Source organism: Carlito syrichta, unplaced genomic scaffold (assembly GCF_000164805.1).
Source record: "Carlito syrichta isolate Samal-C Ts95f unplaced genomic scaffold, Tarsius_syrichta-2.0.1 Scaffold314865, whole genome shotgun sequence".
Taxonomy (NCBI): Eukaryota; Metazoa; Chordata; class Mammalia; order Primates; family Tarsiidae; genus Carlito; species Carlito syrichta.
Genome location: NW_007258961.1, coordinates 985,533 through 1,009,109, shown reverse-complemented (window position 1 = coordinate 1,009,109; position 23,577 = coordinate 985,533).

Sequence of the window (23,577 nt, the reverse complement as noted above, 5' to 3'; positions counted from 1 at the left end):
CCTTCTACTGCATCTCTCTTTCTTATAGACAGACTCTTCCAATTGATAAACCATGAATAGAACTCGTGAATTCTCTTCTCTAAACTTTTAACCAATTTACACCAGCAGCCTAAGTTCTACTCAATCTTTCATTTCCAGCTTTCTTCCTTAATGCCCCAGTCCACTGTGTTTTTCTTCCTCCTGACCTTTTCTAATCATTATTTTATATATCGTGTGGGGAAAAAGACATTTACTATATTTTATCTTAAATTTTTGTCACAATTATAATCCTGAAACAAATTTGTAATCAAAATCTGTTATGGATAAAGCATTGGTTTTTAGGTATTAAGGGAATTAGAGACATAATTAAAGGTGGTTCCTAATTTAACATAATTTATAATCTAATATGAATTTTAAAAAGATTATTAGTTCAGTTTGACATGTTTGGAAGAACATAGATTTTTGAATCATAGTGTCCTAAGTTGCATAGCTCTAACTTTATCTCATCTGATATTCAAGTTGTTTTTTTTTTTTTAAATCATAATATAGCTTTTAAAGTATCTGGTTTATACTAGAAACTCAATGAAGTTTTCTACATGATTTCTGGCAATAAAAAAAAAAATCTACAGGCATCCAGAAGACTAAGAGAGAAAATACAGTCAGGGAAGGATATATAGATAAAGTAGAATTTGAGTTAGACCTTGAAATCTGGATATAATTTGCTCATTTAAGATAGCAAGCAGGATTGTTATCATAGGAGTTTGGTTTCTAATGATATAAACAACTAACCACTTTGGAGAAAGAAACACAGTAGATTCCTGTAAGGAAGGCTTAAAATATAGACAGAAGACGTTGAAGGCCAGGCTAAAGTTCCATCTTGTTGTCAGAAGAGGGTGACTCATTTGCAAGTCTTGGTCTTGATCTTGGTCATTTCTTACCTGTGCTATTAAAAGCTCTATAAAGATAAGAACTGGGTCTGTTTGTCCATTTTTAGATCCCTAGCATCAGGGAGCTCGTACATATTAAGTATTCAGGAAATTTCTGTTGAATAAACAAAGAAGCATAGGAAGATAAACATTGCCACATAATTCTTTCCACCACCCCAAGCAAAGCAAAATGATCTGAAGACTTAGATACCTTGTACACACGCACTTTTCAAATTTTGACTCTTTTTCTAAAAACCCATAGTGAGGACCATAAATGTGAGGAGATAAATTATTTGCTGCCCTGGAAGCTAAAAAGGGAACATTTGAGTGATTTTTAAAATACAACATACAAAACCATCTTGCCTTCTGAGCCTCAAAGTCATTTCTGTAAAAAAAACAACAAAACAACTATGAGTTATCAATCTTATTTCTATAATCCTGAAACATTGCTTGAGTTGATAATTTATGGTGATAATTTTGTATGTAGACCCAGGAGGATGGCCCTGCTAAATAATTGAAGTTAAAAAAAAACACTTAATTTGCTGATGCTTTATGGTATTTAAACAAATTCATATTTTTGCATAATTCATACTCTCTCTCACCAAGTTCCTCTCTTCCCAGGAAATTATAATGAATCTCTGATGCATAAAATGCTTATCCCTTTGAGGACTTGTTGCTGTAGCTGATGAGGAAAACAAAACCAAACAAAGCCCATATGAGGGACAGACAAGAAAGATATGTTGAATATCAGAGCCTGAACTGGTTTCTAATATACAAACTTTTGTTTGAAAACTTTGGATCTTATAATCTTCTTATAAATGGAAATCTTCTTTTCACTTTCAAAATATACATTCTAATGAGTATAAAAGGAGCAAGTTTAATCATTAATAGGTAGGTAACCATGACAACACCATAGTTATGCTGCTATAACAAGCATCATTTTCTAACTGAGCTAAGAATAGCAGAACACGTCGAGAGTTTTACTTTAAATATGATTTCTAAGACTGGAGGTTGGTAAATGAGAAGGTTTAAATGCCACATTATAATTGTTGAGCCAAACTTTTACATTTTCTTACAGATAATGGGAATAAGTGATTGAGGTGTGAGATGCCAGGGACGTCTACACCAAATGTTAGTATATTTCTACCAAATCAGGTTACACCTTGAAGAAACATGTAAGATTTTCAGTTAATAATTTTGCTAGCCAGGATTAGGAAAGGAGTTGCTCAGGAAGTGAAGAAGAAAAATTTTTAAAAGGTCTTAAAATTCTTAATTACTTCTGAAAAGTCTTTTTGTCATATAAGGCAACATTCACAGGTCCTGGGACCGGACATGAAGTTCTTTTGGTAGGAGTATTATTCTGTCTACTACACTCGCGAATGATTCATGGCTATTGTCCATTATGTCACTCTCTGTTGTAGGCAGGCTATTCCAATTGTAGAGAAATGGAAAAAAATAGAAAGCTGTTTTTTATATATGTGGCAGAGATTGCATCTGGGTGGGGGCAAGAGACAAGTTCTTGCCTGGAGAACGTGAGGAGAAGTGATGAGTGTGTCACCATCCAGACTGAGATGGTCAGAACAAGTGTTTCCATCTTTCTCTTATCCCTTGTCAGCTGTCCAGATGGAGAGGGCTTAACAAAGGATTTCAAGGTGCTAGAAGAGGGTGGAGCCACTAGACAGAAGGATCTGAGGTCCCTGAATCATTGTAAAGAGCCCACCTTACCCTCACTGCACCTGTTCATGAGCAAGAAATACTGTATGAAGCTGCTGAGATTTAGAGGTTGTTTGTTTCAGGGATTAGCGTGCACAGTATGGATGAAGACTTTGAAAGTCAAGAAACTGCACATTCTTCTGACAGTTCAGGCTCAGGAGGTGACGTTGCCTCACCCATCATAATATGTTCACAGGAATTCATCACTTTCTTCTTCATCAAGGGAAGCATCACTGGAGGTCCAGCCCATCCCTGTCTCTTCATCTGTGCTTCAAAGGTGCCCATCTCCAGTCCACAATGGGCATACTACAGGCCCTGTCTATTTGTCAAGGAGCTACATCCTAGCCAAATTCAGGGTTAGTGGATATAGACCTCCACCTCTTGATGGGAGAAAGATCAAATAATTTTTGCCCATCAGTGCCTGACACATGACAGCTTGGTTGAAGTGGATTGTCAAAACCATTACATGTTGACAAATTAAAAAGTTTAGGTAAGTGACCACTTAAAACCTAGCTATTAGGTATGATGCCAGTAAAATAGCTTCCTCTCTTTTCTTATTTATGAGTGTTTGATTATCGAATATACTTTTCTCTTTGTGTGGTACAGAGATATGATAAACTCCTTTATAAAATATGGATTATTTTTATATAACAACTTTCCTTAATAATATCCTTAATAGTCAAGAAGGAAAGTAATCAAGAACTTTTAAGTTAGAGCATACAATTTTTTTTGGCATCTGATAGCTCTGAATAAACCTTAGAAATATATACTCCCATGTGTAACTTTTTTACAAGCCCAAAGATCTGTGCTTTATTTTCTAAACGTTTCTTCAAGAAATATAAAAAGGGAAGGAAAAGTCACAAAATCATCTGGATCTTGGATCACCTATCTTGGACTTGAATTTTAAGAAATATATGCTTTCAGTTGCCTCTAAAAATTCATCTATGATAATATTGCTGAGCATATTTGGAAGAAAGTGACCAAGAGGAACATGACATACAGGATAATTTCAAAGTGGTCTTTCTACATACAAGTCATTTTTCATCTAGTTTTTGTATTTGCCATTTCTTGTCTAGTCGCTTGGTTCATAGTGAGAGGATCTGCAGCTCCAAATCTGAGCATCAGACATGGGTACATCATGCCTCTTGCAGAACTGGGAATGACAGATGATCTTTGAACAAGACTGAGAGAGGCAGAGAGGCAGAGAGGCGTGGGGCGAAGGCAGACAGATGGAAGTGAGAGTGAGTGGGTGCTTGTTTCTCATCTGTTAGGTTTTTTTTTTTTTTTTTTTTGAATTGGAGTCTCACTCTGTCGCCCAGGCTGGAAGGCAGTGGCCGCTCCCGGCCACCGCAGCCTCGACCTGCTGGGCTCCGGCGATCCTTCCGCCTCAGCCTTCCAGGTAGCCGGAACTACAGGTGCGCGCTACCACGCCCGGCTAATTTTTTGATTTATTGTGGAGATGAGGTCTCGCCAAGTTGCCCAGGCGGGTCTCGAACCTGTGGGCTCAGGCAATCCACTCACCTTGGCCTCCCAAAGCGTGGATTACAGGCTGAGCCACCGAGCCCGGCCTAGGTTTTTGAATGATATCATCTTTAATTTAACCTCTGAATGCCACAGCAAGCCCAAACTATGTCCTTGAACAAAACATATTCCCTAAGAATAGGTTTCATACCTTTCTAAAGAATGATTATCCTTAAGACCCTGAATAGTTTTTCATAACAACAACAACAACAACAACATCATTGTAGAGACAACCATATTTTACTTTCTTTATTCTTCCGAACGAAAGAGACATATGAATATTTGCCTGCCTGGGTGTGTATGCAGCTTGGGTGGGTACATAAATGTTTTACTACCCAAGAGATTTGGGAATATTTCAATTATTTCTTTTTGTGTAGGAAATTACACCCCCTGCCCCCAAGTTGGCGTAAAACAACAGTCATTTTATTATGCTCACACTTTCTGGGGTCAGTGATTCAAACAGAGAATGGCAGGGAGGCTTATCTTCTCTCCCAGCTGTTGGGGTATCATCTGGAAAGACTCCTGCACCCCTCATATTTTGGGTTCATGAGAATGTCTTTTTTCCCCTGTGATTCTCTTTCCATTTCTCAACTTCAGCAAGTATCTGCAAAATAGGCTTAAACATTGTTTCATTTGTGTTTGATGACAAACCTTTCTTTCTGAGATCAGAGGAAGTCTTGTCTAAGGAGTTGGACATATCATTGATGCAGTGTTATAAATCCCATGGAAGAAAGGGAAAGACTGTAGTGGTCTAACTTGGGGAAATCTTTCTCCTCTATTACTCAGTTACTGCAGAGCTGGGTGTTTGCTGCCTCTTGTTTTTCTTCCTAGGGACAGGCTTCTACTAGAGAATAGAACGATTGAATGATGGCATCTAGCCACCTCGACCTTCAAAGCACTGACTGGATGTGCTTTCCATTTATCCCTGTCTTAGTCTTCGTTTAATAGTCTACCTCCTCCTGATTTCCATCTAATAGTCTAGAAATATTCTCTAAGCCTGATCATTGGTCATATCATTCGAAAACTTCAGGTCTGCTCACGTTCTCTGACTCTGCTTGTGCTTACAGCCCCCTTGTGCATGCGACATGTCAGCCAATTCTCATGCGTCTTGGTGTCTCTCTGCTGTCCTGTCATGAACCATTTCTCCCTGCCCAACTACAGCAGAGTGTACCCTCCCCACCCTCCAGCATGACAGAAAAGGACAGAATGCTAAGATATTTCCACACTAATCTTGGCCAGATGGAAGAAAAAAGATGAAGCAGTAGGGTTTCTGATCATCAGTTTGATTTCGTGCTTTTAAAGTTTTAGTTTTATTTATGTTATAGGTCACATAGTCCCTTGTGATAAACACTACTTTTCTAAAGAAAAATGCCCAGTCCTACTTTGATTTGCATGTACAATGTTGTTTTTTGTGTGTCTGTCTGTGGTTACCACATTGATTTAAATCAGTTGTACCGTTTATTGTAACTGTATTATTTAATTAAATTTTATGAAATGTGAACTTAAAAAGAGTTGTGTTTACGCGCAACATAAATTGAATGCATTCATTTCCCTATTAAATGGTTTATTGAAAGAAATCTCTGTAAAATTAAGCAAGAGAGAAATAAGTTTGAAAAGGTTGTAAAATAATCGGAAAAATGTAGAAGGATTCTAGATCATTGGCTACTTCACCTGATATTCATTTTATTCTCCATAAGTGGTAGCTAGCTATTTGTTATGTTGAAGAATAAATAACCAGGTAGACAGTTAGTACATATCAGGTTCATTTTCATTTGTCATTGAACTGACACTTAAAAGATGAACTTGGATGAGAGGATGGAGTTTATGTTTAACTTTCTAGGCATGGAAAAATGTGTCCCGAGTAAACATTTTTCTAATTACCTTCTGAGGAGGTTGTGTTGATTTTTTGCAGGCTTTAATGGGCACAATCTCTCAGGTGATGGTTACGATAGATCTTCTTAAGTGATGTTTGTTTGATTCTTTCAACGCATTTGCCCATGTCATGATGGATGATTTACAAGTGTCCCACCCTCCCTATTCACCTAATCTCATCCCGAGTGACAATTTTTCTGTTTCCCCAGATGGAAAACGTCCTCAAAGGGAAACATTTTGTGAAATAAAAAAAAAATGGCAGAAGCACTGAAAAGGCATCAAAATTGAAGAGCTCAAAAAGCATTTCAATAGGTGTATTACATAAAATGAAGGGAACTTTGAAGGTGACTGAAATTTGAACATGTAAGTATAAATACACAATTTTTAATAAATAAATTCTGGTTTTGGGCTTCCCCATCCTATATCCCTATATATCACCTCCTTTTCTTATAAGGGCTCCAGTCATTGGATTTAGAGCTCACACTAATGTAGTATGACTTCATCTTAACTTCTGCAAATACCCTGTTTCTAAATATGGTCACATTCAAAGGTACAGGGAGATAGAACTTGAATTTATCTTTTTGGAGGACACAATTCAACACACTACAATAACTGAAAGCAAGAGAACTACATTGAATGAATGTACTTTGGACCCTGTATTAGGCAGCTTTCGCCAAGGTCTTTCAATAATCAAAATTGATTTATGGATAATATTGCATGTCAACTATGGTTCTGTAAGGCTCTGAAGGCTCTGCTCCGCATGTTGCTTCATTTTCAGATTCAGGATGAAAAAACAGTTGTGATTTAGGACATTGTTATGGGTTAAATTATGATCTCTTCCCCCTTAAAAAAATCATATGGTGAAGTCCTAATCCCTAGTACCTCAGAATGAGAACTTATTTGAAAATAGAGTCATTGCAGAGGTAATTAAGTAAAATAGGCCCTCATCCACTATGACAGATGTCTTTATATAAAGAGGAAATTTGGACACAGAGACAGACACACATAGAGGGAAGATGATGTGAAAGATCAGGGAGAAGATGGCCATCTGCAAGCCAAGGAGAGAGGGGCCTGGACAGGTCTTCCCTTCACAGACATCAGAAGGAACCCATCCTGACAAAAACCTTGATTTTGGACTCTTAGCTTCCATAACTGTGAGACTCTAAATTTCTGTTATTTATGCCACTTGTTATGGCCACTCTCGAAAGTGAATGCAGACATTCCAGTCTTATGGCAAAGGGAAAAGATATGTGTATGGCAGCATCCTGTGGCTTTCATAGCTTTTGTTCAGGACTAGCTTACATAATTTCCTTTCCCTTTCTCCTGGCCAAACCTAACAATGAGGTGGCACTGATTGGAATCTGGAGGAACCCCAAATGCATGGGTCTGCTGTGTGCTGGGGAGCAGGGGGATGCATCCTGGAGAGGCAAAAGGAAATTTCCCCAGTCTTCAGCATCTTCAGTAGACAAAGTTCTGCTAGGGGAAGACCTGTAGTAAATGGTCTGTCTCAAACATTGGACATGAAGGTGAACTGAGCCTCGTCTAAAGCTATATCTCCCCTGAGGTGACTCAATTCCTGGTTAGAGCCCAATGATCAGCTCCTCACCTTACTGCCTGGAGAGAGCAAAGGCAAGCTCTCTCTGAAGACAGGTGGGATAATGTTGGCTTCGGTTTGTACTATCCTTTTGTGTACAATGTCTGGAACAGAGAGGGGCAGAGGACAGAGAAAGAAAGAGACGCAATTAAGCAGGAATATGTGGTCATAACTAAGAGCAAGGATAATTAATCAGATATTAGGTTTGAAGCTAGACAGAGTTTTGCTGCTACAGTTTTTAGGCTGACAGTTTTAGTCATGTGTGTTAATTATGTCCCTGCAGGCAACTGAGTTGTGACCTATCCAGCCATTAGAATGTGAGGCTCATGTTCAATACATAGCTGGACAAGGGAAAATAATAGAAATTTCTAATTTCAAGGTATAATTATGCTTCTAATCATGCACTTTTTTTGGGTCAGAACCAAAAGAAAATTGAAGAAAATCTTTGGAATCAATACTCATCCATTTGTTTTATTTGTTCAACAAAGATATGCTAGGCATTGCACTGTTAGACATTTGGGAATAAGCAAGATAGACCCAGATAGAACCATTAACTAAGTCATGACAATAAAGGCAAAAGGCTAGGGTCAGAGAGAGAGAGAGAGAGAGAGAGAGAGAGAGAGAGAGAGAGAGAGAGAGAGAGAATATGAGATTACTAAGATGAGAAATGTTGTTTCTGGGCCCCAGTGTTGTAGTGAGTTGTTTCTGGGCCCCAGTGTTGTAGTCCACTCCTGTGGACATTGCTCTCTCATGTGGGAGGGTCTTTGAGTCCTTTGTCACAGGAGCAACGGTACCTACCTCTTCCTATAAAACTGCTTTCACTTATGAAAACTGACTCCTAGAAAAGATTTCTCCCTCAAATCCCTAATTGTTTCAGCTGGAGAATCCCCTCAGATGATTTCTTGCCTCGAGAGGTCTTGTGATGACCTATACCTCTGTCCTGGTTCCCAAAGCTCCAGTTTTCCTCAGCTTTTGGATGTCAGAGGCTTGACTAGTTTGAGAGTTTTACTCTCTATCGTTTTTGTCTGAAGTGGGATATGTTTCTATTCACATATTCTTATTTTCTTTTTTTCCCTTTTTCTTTCAGAAAGGCTTCCAAGTGGCTAATGGTTTATTCTATTTGTTGTGTTAGTATCTTTACTCCTCTAAACTTAACACTAATGATAATTATTGCTTTCATGTGCAGACATTACTCTAGGGACTTTCCATATATTTACCCATTTTATCCTCACAATACATGGGTATTTTATTGTAATATAATATTATTGTTTGTTATTGCTATTATACGTTCCTTATTACTGATCCTTTCTGACCTTCAAGGTTCTATATTTCCTTTAATATCCACATAATTCATTTCCTAAGATCTTAACCTTTCTCCTGAGAAATTTCTTTTTCTTCCTCTAGCTTAATCACTTTGTCTTTCTTGATTTATTTTCATGCTTCCACTGCTCCTGTTCTGAGAGTAAGCCTGAATATATTTTTTAACATTCTTAATTATTCCTTGATTCCTCAGCAAACTTGATTCCTAGAGGCAGAATGTTCTAAGCACAGGCCTTTTATTAAAATCATTTTCTTTCTCACTTCTGCGATAGTTTATTGAGCTCAGAGAGGTGGCATTTATCTCTAAGTTAAAGGCCCTATTTCTCTGTACTTATTTATTAATGAATAAACCACTCTTCTACAAGTTTAGCCCCACTTTGAGCCATTTCAGAATTTATGCAATTAACAAATCCAAAGCCAATTTGAGACTACATTGTAGGGAGCTGTTTAAGAACTTGTGGATAAGTCACTGTAGCCAAGCTTAGCTTCCCCACTGTTTCCCATTTTTCATGAGCGAAGTTCAGAATCACATAAAACATCGTGGAATTTAGAGACATCCATCCCACTCTCTACTTAAGCCTCACATTAACAATTTAAAGCTGAAAATCCACATCCTGTTTTTCTGTAGTTCCTATGGAGCATAGCTGTAATTTAAGATTACATCTAATTGACAAAACCATGTAACAACAAAAGAAACAAGAAATGCACCAAATAATTTGCACAATCCGCCAATAGCTAACAAGTCTGAGCTGGAAAGACTTTTCTCTAGTATCAAATCCTCCACTTACAAAGGTGTCATGGTCCACCTGCCTCTGCTGCCGTTCTCCCCAGCCCTCAAGCTGAATTTATTTGACAAGGCTGATGCCTATGTCATGGCCCTGTTAAGCAACAGGGGTATGCACTCTGAGGTCTGCATCTCTGAGGATGTCCACAGCTCGGGAACTGAGATATGATGAGTCCAAGGCACCCTGTGCTTTTCCTGAGCCTGCACACCCCGTGAAGGTGTACAAAACAGCTACTTGCCTGTGAACAAAGTTACCGTCAGCTTCAGAGCCACATCAAGGACAAAACATGTTTTAATCCCTTCCCCCTTGCACCAAGGTCCCAAATCTTTTATTATTACTTTGTCTCTAAATTTAGCTATGCATTTTTAAAATCAAGTTTCAAGTTTGGGGCAGCTTTAAGGAATGATACCTTGCCGTCTCTACCCAAGATTAGAACAATTGGAAGAGACGAGGGGCAGATAGAAAGCAAAATATCACTTTTATTACGGCAGGGTTTGGGGTGACCTCTGTGGGTGGCAACAGTGGACTCTCTAACTTTAAATACTAGAACAAGGGTCCTCAAACTACGGCCCGCGGGCCACATGAGGCCCGCCGAGGACATTTATCCGGCCCACCGGGTGTTTTTGCCACCGCTGCCTGTCCCGCCTAGCAGCCGACTGGTCCGGCCCGCACCGACTCCCCTCCTTCTCTCTGTCTCCCGACTCCTCCTCTCAGTCTGGGGTGTGATCGGATGAGTCACGAGCTTGCCTGTGCAGAGCCTGCTGCTGCCTGAGGACCGAGGTAAGTGAACTGGCCCCCTGTTTTAAAAGTTTGAGGACCCCTGTGCCAGAACCTCTACATTTGAATGCCAGAACACTGGGTCCCAGGCAGTCCTGGAAAGCCCAGGGCATCCCTATTTATGCTGTCTCTGTAAAACTCACGGCAAAGAAGAGCAGAAGAGACAAGTATTTATAGCAGAGAGACAGAACACTGAGGACAGAGCGAAGCTGCACTTGCCTAGTTCTTTAAGCCAAACCCATCAATCAGCCATTCCTCCACCCTAGAGGTAGAGGGACTGTGGGGGTGAGAGGGCCAGGAATGCCAGGCAGTGGAGCTCCACCCACACAGAGGAAATGAGCCAGAGAGGGAGGGTGCATTTCCCCACTCACAATTTAATAAGGAAAACACTAACAATGGTGCTAATTGGGCGAAGGACAATAGAACATAGAAAATTAGGGAAAAGATATAGACAATTAACAGAATACATTCTAAGTGTAAACAAGTAGCTGGAAAACTGTTCAGCTCCACTTGTAATCAAATAATTGAAAATAAAAATAATAATGAAAACTGGTTTCCCACCAGAGTAGTAAAAGATGTTACACAATTTCCAGAAAGTGCTTCAATCAAGCTCGTTAATGCAGTCAGTTCTGGAAATATAGCCAAAGTAAATGATGATAATGCGGACAAATATTTAAGCACAAAGTCGTTTCCTATGTCATTTATGCTAGCCAAAAAGATGTCAGCAAACTTGATATTCAACTGTCAGATATCGGTAAAATAATTGCAATGATGCAGTATTATATAGCTATCAACACGGATCTTGAATAAAACTGAACAACTTAGAGCAACGCTCATGATCAAAGTTTGCATAAAAACATCGAGATGCAGGATGCCCAGGCCAGACGGCCAGCTGTGCCGCGACCGACATGGAGCCAGAGAGGCTTCCTCAAGTGGAGAAGGGGTGAGTGCGTGAGAGGTCCTCGGAGTCCAGGCCTCTCTGCCCTGAACCTTCATAATTCTCCTCCCTGGAGAGCTCCCTCAACTGCCTCACTCTCTAGATTGATGCAGGGGGCCGCCCTGAGGCTGAGCTGGAGAGGATATGGAACCCAACATTGGCTTTTGTTACTTTGCGCCAGCTGCCACCGCCTGCCAAGGAGGGAGAGTATCTTCATGCGTCTTCTGGACAGATACTGCTGCTGTCATAGAAACCAGCAGGCCCACAACGCACTGCTTAGCGTCCCCCTTCCCCCCCCTCCCCTCCGTCCCCATCTCAATTCCTTCCCACCAAACGGGTCTTGTGGCTTTGCAGAGGCCCCAGTGCACCCGCCCTACCCCTCCCTGAACGCTACAGATGCAGCTCAACTCCCAAAGACCAGGGATAGGTCTTCCATGACCTCATGGTCATTGCCTCTGCAGCTCGTGGGACAGGGCCCGGAGCGCCTTTCTACATCCACAACAATGAAATGCAGTGCTGCTTCTTTAAGAGGAAAGTGTGAACGGGCCATGCACCCCACACCTGCTAGTCTTCACTGTCCCAGCCACGGAGAACTTCCTCCTCCAGTGAAAGACCCAAAGACAGCCGCTCTGATCATCCCTGACCATTTCAGCAGTGGCCCAGCCCCCACAGGCCTGTTTAGGTGGGGACATTTCTGCAGGTGACCTAGGGACCAGCCTGTCCCACCCTATCAGCCAGCACAGGAACTCTGGGCAGACCCGATCCTGGTCCAGCCCCTCCTAGACTCGCACACGGTATCCAGAGGGCCATCTTGGGTCTGGGTGTTGGGGAATTACCAAGCTCAGTCCAACACCACTGGCACCTGACCGGCTGGCCTCCTCCCCCCTCCTCCCTAGCCAGAGGTTTGGTCCACCCAACCAGCTGACACCACCACAAATGACACTCTCCCAATGGGCCACAAGGCGGATCCCCTCCCCCTCTGTACACATACTGTTACCACATTGGAGAACAAACAGCCATAAAGCTGTCTGTGGGGAGCTGAGTGAAGAAGTTCCACCCTGAAGCCACTCTCGTGGAGAGCCGCAGGACAGTTATTTTCTATTCTTTCTTTCTTCTTTCTTTTTTTTGGGTAGATACCAGGTCGCGCCAAGTTGCCCAGGCGGGTCTCGAACCCGCGGGCTCAGGCAATCCACTCACCTCGGCCTCCCAAAGTGCTGGGATTATAGGCTGAGCCACCAAACCCGGCCAGGCCTACAGTTTTCTTTGTCAGATTTTAAATTATCCAGTGGAATCTATTTTATAGTTACATGACTATTCAGATTTTGAATTTCTTCTTGTAGGACAGGTGTTTTCTGTGGCTCACAGCTGCACTGTGTCCTGGAGGCAAACAATGGTAGGCATCTGAACGGAAAGTCATGAGCACTGGAGCAGGGGTGTGATAGAGTAACAGATCGCATTCCTGCCTGTCGGGAACAGGGAACCAGTGCTGCCTTCTCACCTTCCACAGAGACTTGTCACCCTGAGCTTCTCTGGCCATCAGGGCTGGAGCCTGCGCTCATCTCTGAGCTGGCCAAGAGCAAAGAATCAAGCTGCTGGTTCTAACTCTTAATCGCCATCTACTGGCCTGAAGCCTGAACCACACGACCGAAGAAAAGTGCACTACTACAGCAAGCACCACGGAAGACAGTCACAGCATGAACCTATCTGCATGCAAGGAACTCACACAGAGCAGTGGCCCTTTGACAGTCAAGTACCTAGAAACTAAACCAACCAATCATATATAATGTGCACCACAAAAGATAGAAAATAAGAAAAAATAAAAAAGCCTCATCCCAGTGGTAGTAAATTTAAACAACAACAACAACAGCAGCAAAAACAGTCAGTTCCCTCTGATGGGCAGGAAGCAGTGCAAGGACTACAGCAAATACAAAATCCAGAGTGTTTTGTGACTCCCTAAAGATTGTGCCTGCTCCTTAGCAATGGATCCTAACCAGAATGAAATGTCCGAAATGACAGTTGTACAATTCAGAATATAGATAACAAACTAAATAAGATCCAAGAGAAGGTTGAAATCCAAAGCAAAAAATCTAGGAAAATGCTCCAAGATTTGGAAGATGACATGGCCACACTAAGAAAACAACAGCGACAACTTGAACTTCTGGATTTTAATAATTCATGTCAGGAATTTCAAAATACAGTTATGAGCTTTAACAACAGTTTAGACCAAGCGAAATATAGACTTTCAGAGCTTGAAGATTAAGCCGTTGAATTAATCCGGTCATACAAAAAGTTAAAAAGAATAAAAGAAAATGAACAACGCATTTGAGAAGTATGGGATTTTGTAAAGCAAACAGATCTATGTTTGATTGGCATTTCTGAGAGAGGAGAATAAAAGCAACTTGGAAAATACATTTGAGGACATAATTCAGAAAAACTTCCCCGATACTGCTAGAGAAGTTGAAATGCAGATACAAGAAATTTAGAAAACTCCTGTGAAATATTATACAAGTTAACATCCCCAAAGTACATATTCATCTACCCCAGGTCAATGTGAAAGAAAAAATCTTAAAGGCAGGTAGGGAGAAGGGCCATATTACCTATAAAGGGAGACCCATCAGGCTAACAGCAGACCTCTCAGCAGAAACAATAGAAGCCAGATGAAATTGAGGGCCCATTTTTAGTATTCTTAAAGAAAAGAAATGCTAGTCAAGAATTTCTTACCCCACCAAACAAAGCTTCATAAGTAAAGGAGAAAAAATTTTTCCCAGACAAGCAATTGCTAAGGGAATTCACCATGGGGAGCGAATGAGTGCTGTTCGAACACAGCAGGCCTTGAGCAAAGACAAGGCCCCACGTGAAGGCAGGGTCCCACTTGGTTGCTCAGCCTCCTAGCCAAAGAGCAAGGAACGCAACCTGTTATATGGAACGGGAGCCCACACATCTCGACAGATGTGGGGAGCGGATAACTTGTGGGGAGTGGATGAGTGCTGTCACTATAGCAGGCCTTGAGCAAGACAAGGCCCCAGATGCAAGCAAGGTCTTGCTTGGTTGCTCTGCATCCTAGCCAAAGAGCAAGGGATGCAGCCTGCTCTACGGAATAGTGTCTCAGATGCCCACACGTCCGGGTGCATATAGTACAGATAAAGCCTTAGTTACAACAAGATAACCGCAGAACAGCTCGCCATTTGGGTAGCAACAAAATTACGTTGTAATTCCCTCACAGACCTCGAATCCCTTTCAACTTCCTTTGTGCTTGATTATAAAATAAACGTGCTGAGCTAGTTCGGGGCCACTTCTCCTCCATCAGAGGAAAGTGTCCCACCTGGCCCCAGCTTTTCTTTATGTCTTTGTGTCTGTGTCTTTCTTACTCTCTCACTGCTCTCTCTCGGGACCCTCAAGGCAGCCGCGTGGGCCATGGCAATTCACCATCACCAGACCAGCCTTACAAGAGATACTTAAGCAAGTACTAAAAACAGAAAAAGAAAGAATTTTTCTACCACCAAAACACATGTAAGCACACAAACCACAGACTTTATAAAGTGATCACGGAACCAAGACTACAAAGCAACTAGTTAGCAACACTACTACAAAAACAAAAGCCCACAAATTAATATTAACCTTGAACATCAACAACCTAAATGCCCCACTTAAAAGACATAGAGTGGTAAATCAGATTAAAAAAAAAAAAAACCAACCCATCCATCTGTTGTCTTCAGGAGACCCATCTCACATCTAATGACACCCATAGGCTCAAGGTGAAGTGAAGAGAAAGTTCTTCACACAAATGGAAAAGAAAAAAGAGTAGGGATCACTATTCTTGAATAAGATAAAACAGACTATTAAACCAAAAACAGTAAAAAAGGACAATTAAAGACTTTACATAATGATAAAAGGTTCAATTCAACAAGAAAACTTAGCTACCCTTCATATACATGCACCCAACATTAAAGTACCTCCGTTTATCTGCCTCAGGTTTAGACCTAAGAGCAGTCTTAGACAGTCACACAATAAAAGAGATTACTGAGGCAGAAAACTAACCAAGAAATTCTGAGCTTAAATGTGACACTTGATCAATTGGATTTAATAGACATCCACAGAATACACCCCCAAACCACAGAATATTCATTCTTCTCATTTGCACATGAAACATATTCTAAAATCAACATTCTAAGATCGATCATAAAGCAAGTTACAATAATTTTTTTAAAAAATTGAAAACATACCAAGTATCTTCTTGGACCACCATGGAATAAAATAGATTAATAGCAAGAAGAACTTTCAAAACCACACAAATACATGGAAACTAAATAACTTGCTCCTGAATGACTTTTGGGTAAACGATAAAACCAAGACAGAAATTTCAAAAAAAAACTCTTTGAAACAAATGAAAATAGAGATGCAATATATCAAAACCCCTGGGTTACCAGAAAACAATGTTAAGAGAAAAGTTTATAACACTAAATGCCCACGTTGAGAAGATAGAATGATCTCAAATAAACAACCTAACATCACACCTCAAGGAGCTAGGAAAACAAGAAAAAACTAAACTGAAAGCTAGCAGAAGAAAAATAACCCAAATTACAGCAGAACTGAAATGAAATTGAGTTGAAAAAAATTATACAAAGGATAAAAGAAACAAGAAGTTGGTTCTTTGAAATTGTAAACAAGTTTGAGAAACTGCTGGTCAGATTAACAAGGAAAAAAATGGAGAAGATTCAAATAAGCACAATCAGAAATGACAAAGGTAACACTATAAACAATCCCATAGGAACACAAAAGATTCTCAGAAACAACTATGAACTTCCAAATGCACATAAACCAGAAATTCTAGAGGGAATGAATAAATTACTAGAAACGCACAACCTCCCAAGATTGAATAAGGAATTGAACAACCAAATTTTATCAGATATGCATGGAAGAACTGGTAGCAATCCTGCTTAAACCATTCCAATAAATCGAGGAGGAGGGATTTCTCTGTAACTCATTCGATGAAACTGGTATCATCCTGATAACAAAATATGGCAAAGACACCACCATAAAAGAAAACTGATATCCCTGATGAACATAGACATAAAAATCCTCAACAAAATGCCAACAAATTGCATTTAACAGAACATGGAAAAAATCATCCACTATGATCAGGTGCACTTTATTCCTGGCATGAAAAAATGGTTCAACATATGCAAATCATTAAACGTGATCCACTACACAAAGATAATTAAGAGCAAAACCCATATGGTCATCTCAACAGAATCAGAAAACAAATTTGATAAAATTTAATATACTTTCATAATAACTCCCCTAACCAACTAAACATCAAAGGAATATACGTCAAGATAATAAGTGCCATCTTTGACAAATCTACAGCCAACATCATAGTAAATAGACAAAAGCTGAAAGCATTTCCTCTAAGAACTGGAGCAAGACAAGGATGTCCACTTTCTCCACTCCTATTTAACATAGTACTGGAAGCCCTAGCTAAAGCAACCAGGCAAGAGAAAGAAAAGGTATCCAAATAGGAAGAGAGAAAGTCACATTATCGCTCTTCATTGATAATATAATTCCACATCTAGAAAATGCTAAAGATCTGCCAAAAGATGCCTAGATAAGAGATTTCATCAAATTTTCAGGATACAAAATCAACATTCAAAAATCAGCAGTATTTCTACAGACCTACACCATTAATGCTGAGAACTGAATTAAGAATGCAATCCTGTTCACAACTATGACAACAACAACAACAACGACAAATACCTGAGAATACATCTAACCAAAAAGGTAAACAATCTCTTCAATGAGAATTATAACACACTGGTGAAAGAAATCAAAGATGGCACAAATGAAAAAATAATCCATGCTCATGGATTGGATGAATCAATATTGTTAAAATGTCCATATTGCTCAAAGCAATCTATTAATTCAATACAATCCCATCAAATTGTAAGCATCATTTTTCACAGAATTATAAGAAACAATTCCCAAATTCATGTGGAACCAAAAATAGCCCAATAACCAGAAGAATCCTAAGTAAAAAGAACAAAGCTGGTGGCATCATATTACCGAACTTCAAACTTTGCTACAAGTCTGCAGTAACCAAAACAGCATAATACTGGTACAAAAATAGACACATCAACAAATGGAACAGAATAGAGAATCTAGAAATAAAGACGCTTACATACACAAACCTATCTTTGCCAAAGTTGACAAAAATAAATAATGAGGAAAGAACACTCCATTTAATACACGATACTGGGAAATCTCATTAGCAATACACAGAAGACTAAAACTAGACTCTTGCCTCTCACCATATACAAGAATTAACTCATGATGGATTAAAGACTTAAATGTAAGACCTCAATCTATAAAAATTTCAGGAGAAAACCTAGTAAAAACTCTTCTGGACATTGACCTAGGCAACAAATTTATGATTAAGTCCTTAAAAGCAAATGCAGTAAAAACCAAAATTGACAAGTGAGACCTAATTAAACTAAAGCGCTTCTGCACAGCAAAAGAAATTACCAACAGTAAATAGACAACGTGCAGAATGGGAGAAAAATACTTGCAAACTATGCATCTGACAAAGGACTAATATCCAGAATCTATAAGGAACTTAAATGAATCAAGAGGAAAAAGCAAATAACCCCATTAAAAAGTGGGCAAAAACCCCATAAACAGATACCTCTCAAAAGAAGACACAAAAGAGGCCAACAAACATATGAAAAAATGTTCAACATCACTAATCATGAGAGAAATGCAGAACAAACCACAATAAGATACTATCTCATATCAGTCAGAAAGGCTATTATTAAAAAGTAAAAAAATAAAAAACAGATGTGGCAAAGTTATGGAGAAAAGGGAATGCTTATACACTCTTGGGGCTGTAGTTCAGCCTCTGTGGAAAGCAGTTTGAAGATTTTTCATAGAACTAAAAATAGAATTACCACTCAACCTAACAATCCCATTACTGAATATATACTCTAAGGAACATAAATGGTTCTTTTAAAAAGATACTGACACTTATATGTATACTGCAGTGCTAGTCACAATAGCAAAGACACAGAACCAACTTAGATGTCCATCAGTGGTGGACTGGTATATATACACCATGGAATACTAAAAAACAACAAACAACAAAATCATGTCCTTTGCAGCAACGTGGATGCAGCTGGAGGCCATTATTCTAAGCAAATTAGCACAGAAACAGAAAACCAAGCACCACATGTTCTCACTTATAAGTGAGAGCTAAACTGTAGATACACATGAATATAAAGATGAGCACAACAGACACCAGGGATTCTCAAAGGACAAAAGGAGGGAGAAGGGCAAGGGTTGTAAAGCTACCTGTTGTATACCATGTTCACTATCTGGGTGATGGGTTCAGTGAAACCCAAACCTCACCGTCCCGTAGTATACTCAAGTGGCAAAACTGCATATGCAACCCCTGAATTAAAAAAAAAATCAAGATATAAATCTATATACTATATAAGATGGTACAAATTTAGTTGACCTTCTATCTATATTCCAAGTAAAACATACTTGGAAGAAATATATAAAACATGAATCCAGCTAGGTGCAGTGACTCACGCCTGTAATGTCAGCACTTTGGGAGGCTAAGGCAGGAGAATTGTCTGAGCCCAGGAGCTTGAAACCAGCCTGGGTAACATAGGAAGACCTCATCTCTACAAAAAAATTTAAAAAAAAATTAGCTGGATATGGTAGCATGTGCCTCTAGTCCTAGCTACTTGGGAGGCTGAGGCAGAGAATCATTTGAGCCCAGGAGTTTGAACCTGCAGTGGACTATGATCATGCTACTTCACTTCAGTCTGGGTGACAGAGTGAGACCCTGTCTCCAAAAAAAAAAAAAAAAAAAAATCCCTGTAAACTCTAATTTGTTTAATTTTTCTCTTAATGCTTTTCTAGAAATAATTTTATGTAATTTATGATACAATTATTAATTAAAAACAAATTACTAATTTTATTGTTTTTATTTAAGCAATTTTCTGCCACAAGTATATATTACTCTTTTACAGCTGGAAGCATATAAGCATTTGAAATGTCATGAATTTCAATATAGTTTAGCCCACAGTCATCAATTGCACTCTATAAGGCAGGAATCACAAGAAGTAGGAGGTTTTTGGGGATCAGTCATCGGAAGAACCATAGAGCAGAACTGAAGTAAACTGAAGGGTGATTCAGGATCAAATGATACCATTTGGCCATCAGCATCATTATGATTGTAGTGAGCATTCATTGCTTTCTTATTGCATCACAGAGTCTTCAGAGGATTCCATGAATTAAATCATTAAATTCTCACAACAACTCAATGAGGTACTATTTTATCAGTCTACAGTTTATGAAACTACTGCAGCAGAGAGAGATGAGTTAATCTGCCTGAGTTCTGACAGCCAGTATGTGCAGAGGGTAGGATCTGACTCAGGCAATCAGATCCTAGAGACTATGCTTTAAATCCTGGTGTTTCACCGCCTCTGTGCTGACATTTGTTCCTCATGCCATGGTCCAGCAAAGGAATTTTAATATAGTGGGAGCTCTTGTAGGTACTTTCCGTATAAAAATCTCTTTATCATCTTATAAAGTGTATGGTCCCTAGAAGTTTGATAAGAGTCAACAGCCCATGAACATGCCATTGCACTACAGCCTGGGTGACAGTGAGACTCCGACTCAAAAAACAGTAAAACTCTAGGATATTTGAATCCAAAGTCCATATTCTTCCTACTGCACCATGCAGAATACCAGAATAACAATTCTCTTTCATGTGCTTATAAGAATGAGCTTTCACATTAGGAGGATTGTTTCACTAAGAGGCCAGCTTTGCTATGTGTCTTGTGTGGCTTCTAGATGCACACACTGCTGATTACAAGACTTAATATGGTGATTCTTAATGAACCATGTGTGTTTCATTTTCAAGGCGGGTTAATAAATATTGATATAGCCTAATTAGAAGACCAAATTACATTATTTTAAATATTATTATTTAGTTGGGTTGTGAACATTGCTTAGAGGGAATTGGACATAAAAAATCAACTCTCAAAATTGAAGGAACATATATCCCTATCTACCTCACAACATTAAAAAGTTAGCTATCAAGTTTTGCAAATAGTTTCTATAGATTAAGATAACACAGTAAAAATATTAACTCTCACTATCCTGAGGTTTCATGTGGCCCTTATTGGAGATACCTAAATGCACCATTCAAATGCGGTCTGAAAAGAAGTTCCTTCCTTTGTGTCAGAGTAAGGACCAGCTTTATGAAGTCCAGAAAACACTGTCAATACAGAATGAGTGGAGAATAGTTTGGAAAAAAAAAAAAAGGCAGCCTATTTCCCTCCCTAATTAAAACAAATTAATTATAGCAACTTGCTGACAGAAAATAATGCTATACAAGGCAAGTAAATATAATCTACTTAAATAGCTTATTGATTGCAAAAGAAATTTAGATCATAAGAAATTTCAGCCTGGGCAAGGTGACTCATGCCTGTAATCCCAGCACTTTGGAGGTCGAGGCCTGACAATTTTCCAGTTTCTGTGTTCCTGAGCTTCATCTTGTTTGTAAGTTTATGGCAGACTCCCCAGTCCTCTCCACCATTTTTGTTTGCTCAGCACTCATTTAACTCTTTCCCAACTTATAAACTCTATCAGGACTGTTGATTATAGTGTCTCTGTGGCCTTTGGTACAAGGATGGGCGTGTGCCCCAGCCAGAGTTTTCCCCAGATTTGGCATATGGGCACCAGGATAAAAAGGGTACCATGAGCTATAAAGGATGTGGGTTTCCAAAGGAGCTCTCTCCTGCCATGTGTGGAGATGTTGCCTGTGGTAGAGAGATGAGGCCAAAACACAAATAGAAAAATAGACAAGCTGATTGGCGGAGAGAGAGAGACAGAGAACCCTCACAACAGTTAGAGCTCTTAGATTCAATACACATTAACAACGTCTGCTTCTGCTTGAGCTATTTTGAGAAAGTCTCTGTTCTTTGCAAAGAAATTGTTCTGAATGAGCTACTCTGTGACCATTTAGTTCATTTTCTTTTCACTGACAGGAAAGTCAAGGCCCAGAGTGGCTAAGTGACCTCCTCCTGGCACTGTAACATTATGACATTATGTGGCCTCCTGACCACAAACCAGGGCCTTTCTGCAGCTCCCTGAGCCTTCAGAGATTGCTTTACAAAAAAAACTAGTTAATGATAATTTTTCACAAATAAAAAGCTATTTTAAAATAGATTGTGTACTAATAAGAAATATACTAGGACTTTGCAAGATAAAAATGATCCAGGCCACAGGATAATTAAGTTGAAATATATACAAAATCATTCCACGGTATCTGTGGGAGATTGGTCCCAGAACTCCTGCGGACATCAAAATCTGAGTATGCTCAGATCCCTTATATAAAATGGCGTAGGATTTGCATATAATCTACGCAAATCCTTTCTTAAACTTTGAATTTATCTCCAGATTTCATATGATGCCTAATACGATGTAAGTGCTATGTAAATAGTTGTATACTTTTTAGTTTCTTATTTGTTTTTTAATTATTGTATGGATATTTTTATTGTTTTTTTTCTCAAATATTTTTAACCTGCCATTGGTTGAATCCATGGATGCAGAACCAGAGGATATGAAGGACTGAGTGTAGTTAGTAAATTCATAGACAAGAATCAATCACTAGTCAAATAAATGCAAATAAAGACAAATAGACATATTGTCTTAGCTATTTAATCAATTTCCCCCTGAAATTAACAATATCTAATATTAGAAGCACTATGTTTGAAGTTTATTGTTGTTTCAGGTTAAATTTCTTTTTTAGATTTGAAATCTTAATACAACATATACTTTCTCTCTTTCTTGGAAAAATAAAATTTATGACTTTTTTTTTATTTTTGGCTTTTTTTTTTTGATTGGAGTCTCACTCTTGTTGCCCAGGCTGGAGTGCAGAGGTACGCTCATGGCCACTGCAGCTTCGACCTGCTGGGCTCAGGTGATCCCTCTGCCTCAACCTTTCAAGCAGCTGGAACTACAGACACACACTACCATGCCCGTCTAGTTTTGTGTGTGTGTGATTTATTGTAGAGATAAGGTCTCACCAAGTTGCCCAAGCTGGTCTCAAATTCCTGGGCTCAGGTCATCCTCTTGCCTTGGCCTCCCAAAGTGCTAAAATTACAGGTTGAGCCACTGTGCCTGGTCTGTTATTATTCTTAAGTAACTTCCACAAAGACTTCAATGCATCTTTCTCAAAAAGATTTTGCATCATTGCAACAAAAAGCATTCAAACATTGTAAGGTTTGTGAACTTCCACTGAAAAAGCATTGCTTAAAATGTTTGTCACTTTGTAGGCCTCAAGTGGCATAATGTCTTTTCTTTCTTTTTTGAGTTGGAATCTCACTCTGTCACCCAGGCTGTAGGGCAGTGGCATGCTCCCAGTCACCGCAGCTTCGACCTGCTGGGCTCCGGCGATCCTTCTGCCTCAGCCTTCCAAGTAACTGGAACTACAGGTGCGTGCTACCACACCCGGCTAATTTTTTACGTATTGTAGAGACGAGGTCTTGCCAAGTTCCCCGGGTGGGTCTCAAACCCACAGACTCAGGCAATCCTCTCACCTCGGCCTCCTAAAGTACTGGGATTACAGGCTGAGCCACTGAGCCTGACCAATGTCTTCGCTTCCAATCACATTTTCTAGAAGGATTGTTAGGGGATGATAAAAGACCTTCAGGTTGTAAAAGGAACCTCAATTTTGAGGGGTCAGTTATGTTGGACACAAAGTAAAGAAAAATATTTCATAATCAGACAGCTCAAATCTATGTGATAATATTTGCCTGCTGTATAATACTGTTTTATAGAGAATAAAGGGACAACTAAATAACTGTTTAATTGATTTATGAAATACTTGAAGTTTTAGACTATATTCTTCATTGTATATATTTCAAACAGTAGACATTAGGCCTGTCTTAAACAGTGATCTTGTTTTGGCAGGTATTCAATAATATTTTTGGAAAAAATTCTTTCCACATATCAATAACTAAAAAAAAAATTACAGCCAAGAATCTCTTAAAAAATTAATGTAAGCCGGGCTTGGTGGCTCAGCCTGTAATCCCGCGCCTTTGGGAGGCTGAGGTGAGTGGATTGCCTGAGCCCGTGGGTTCG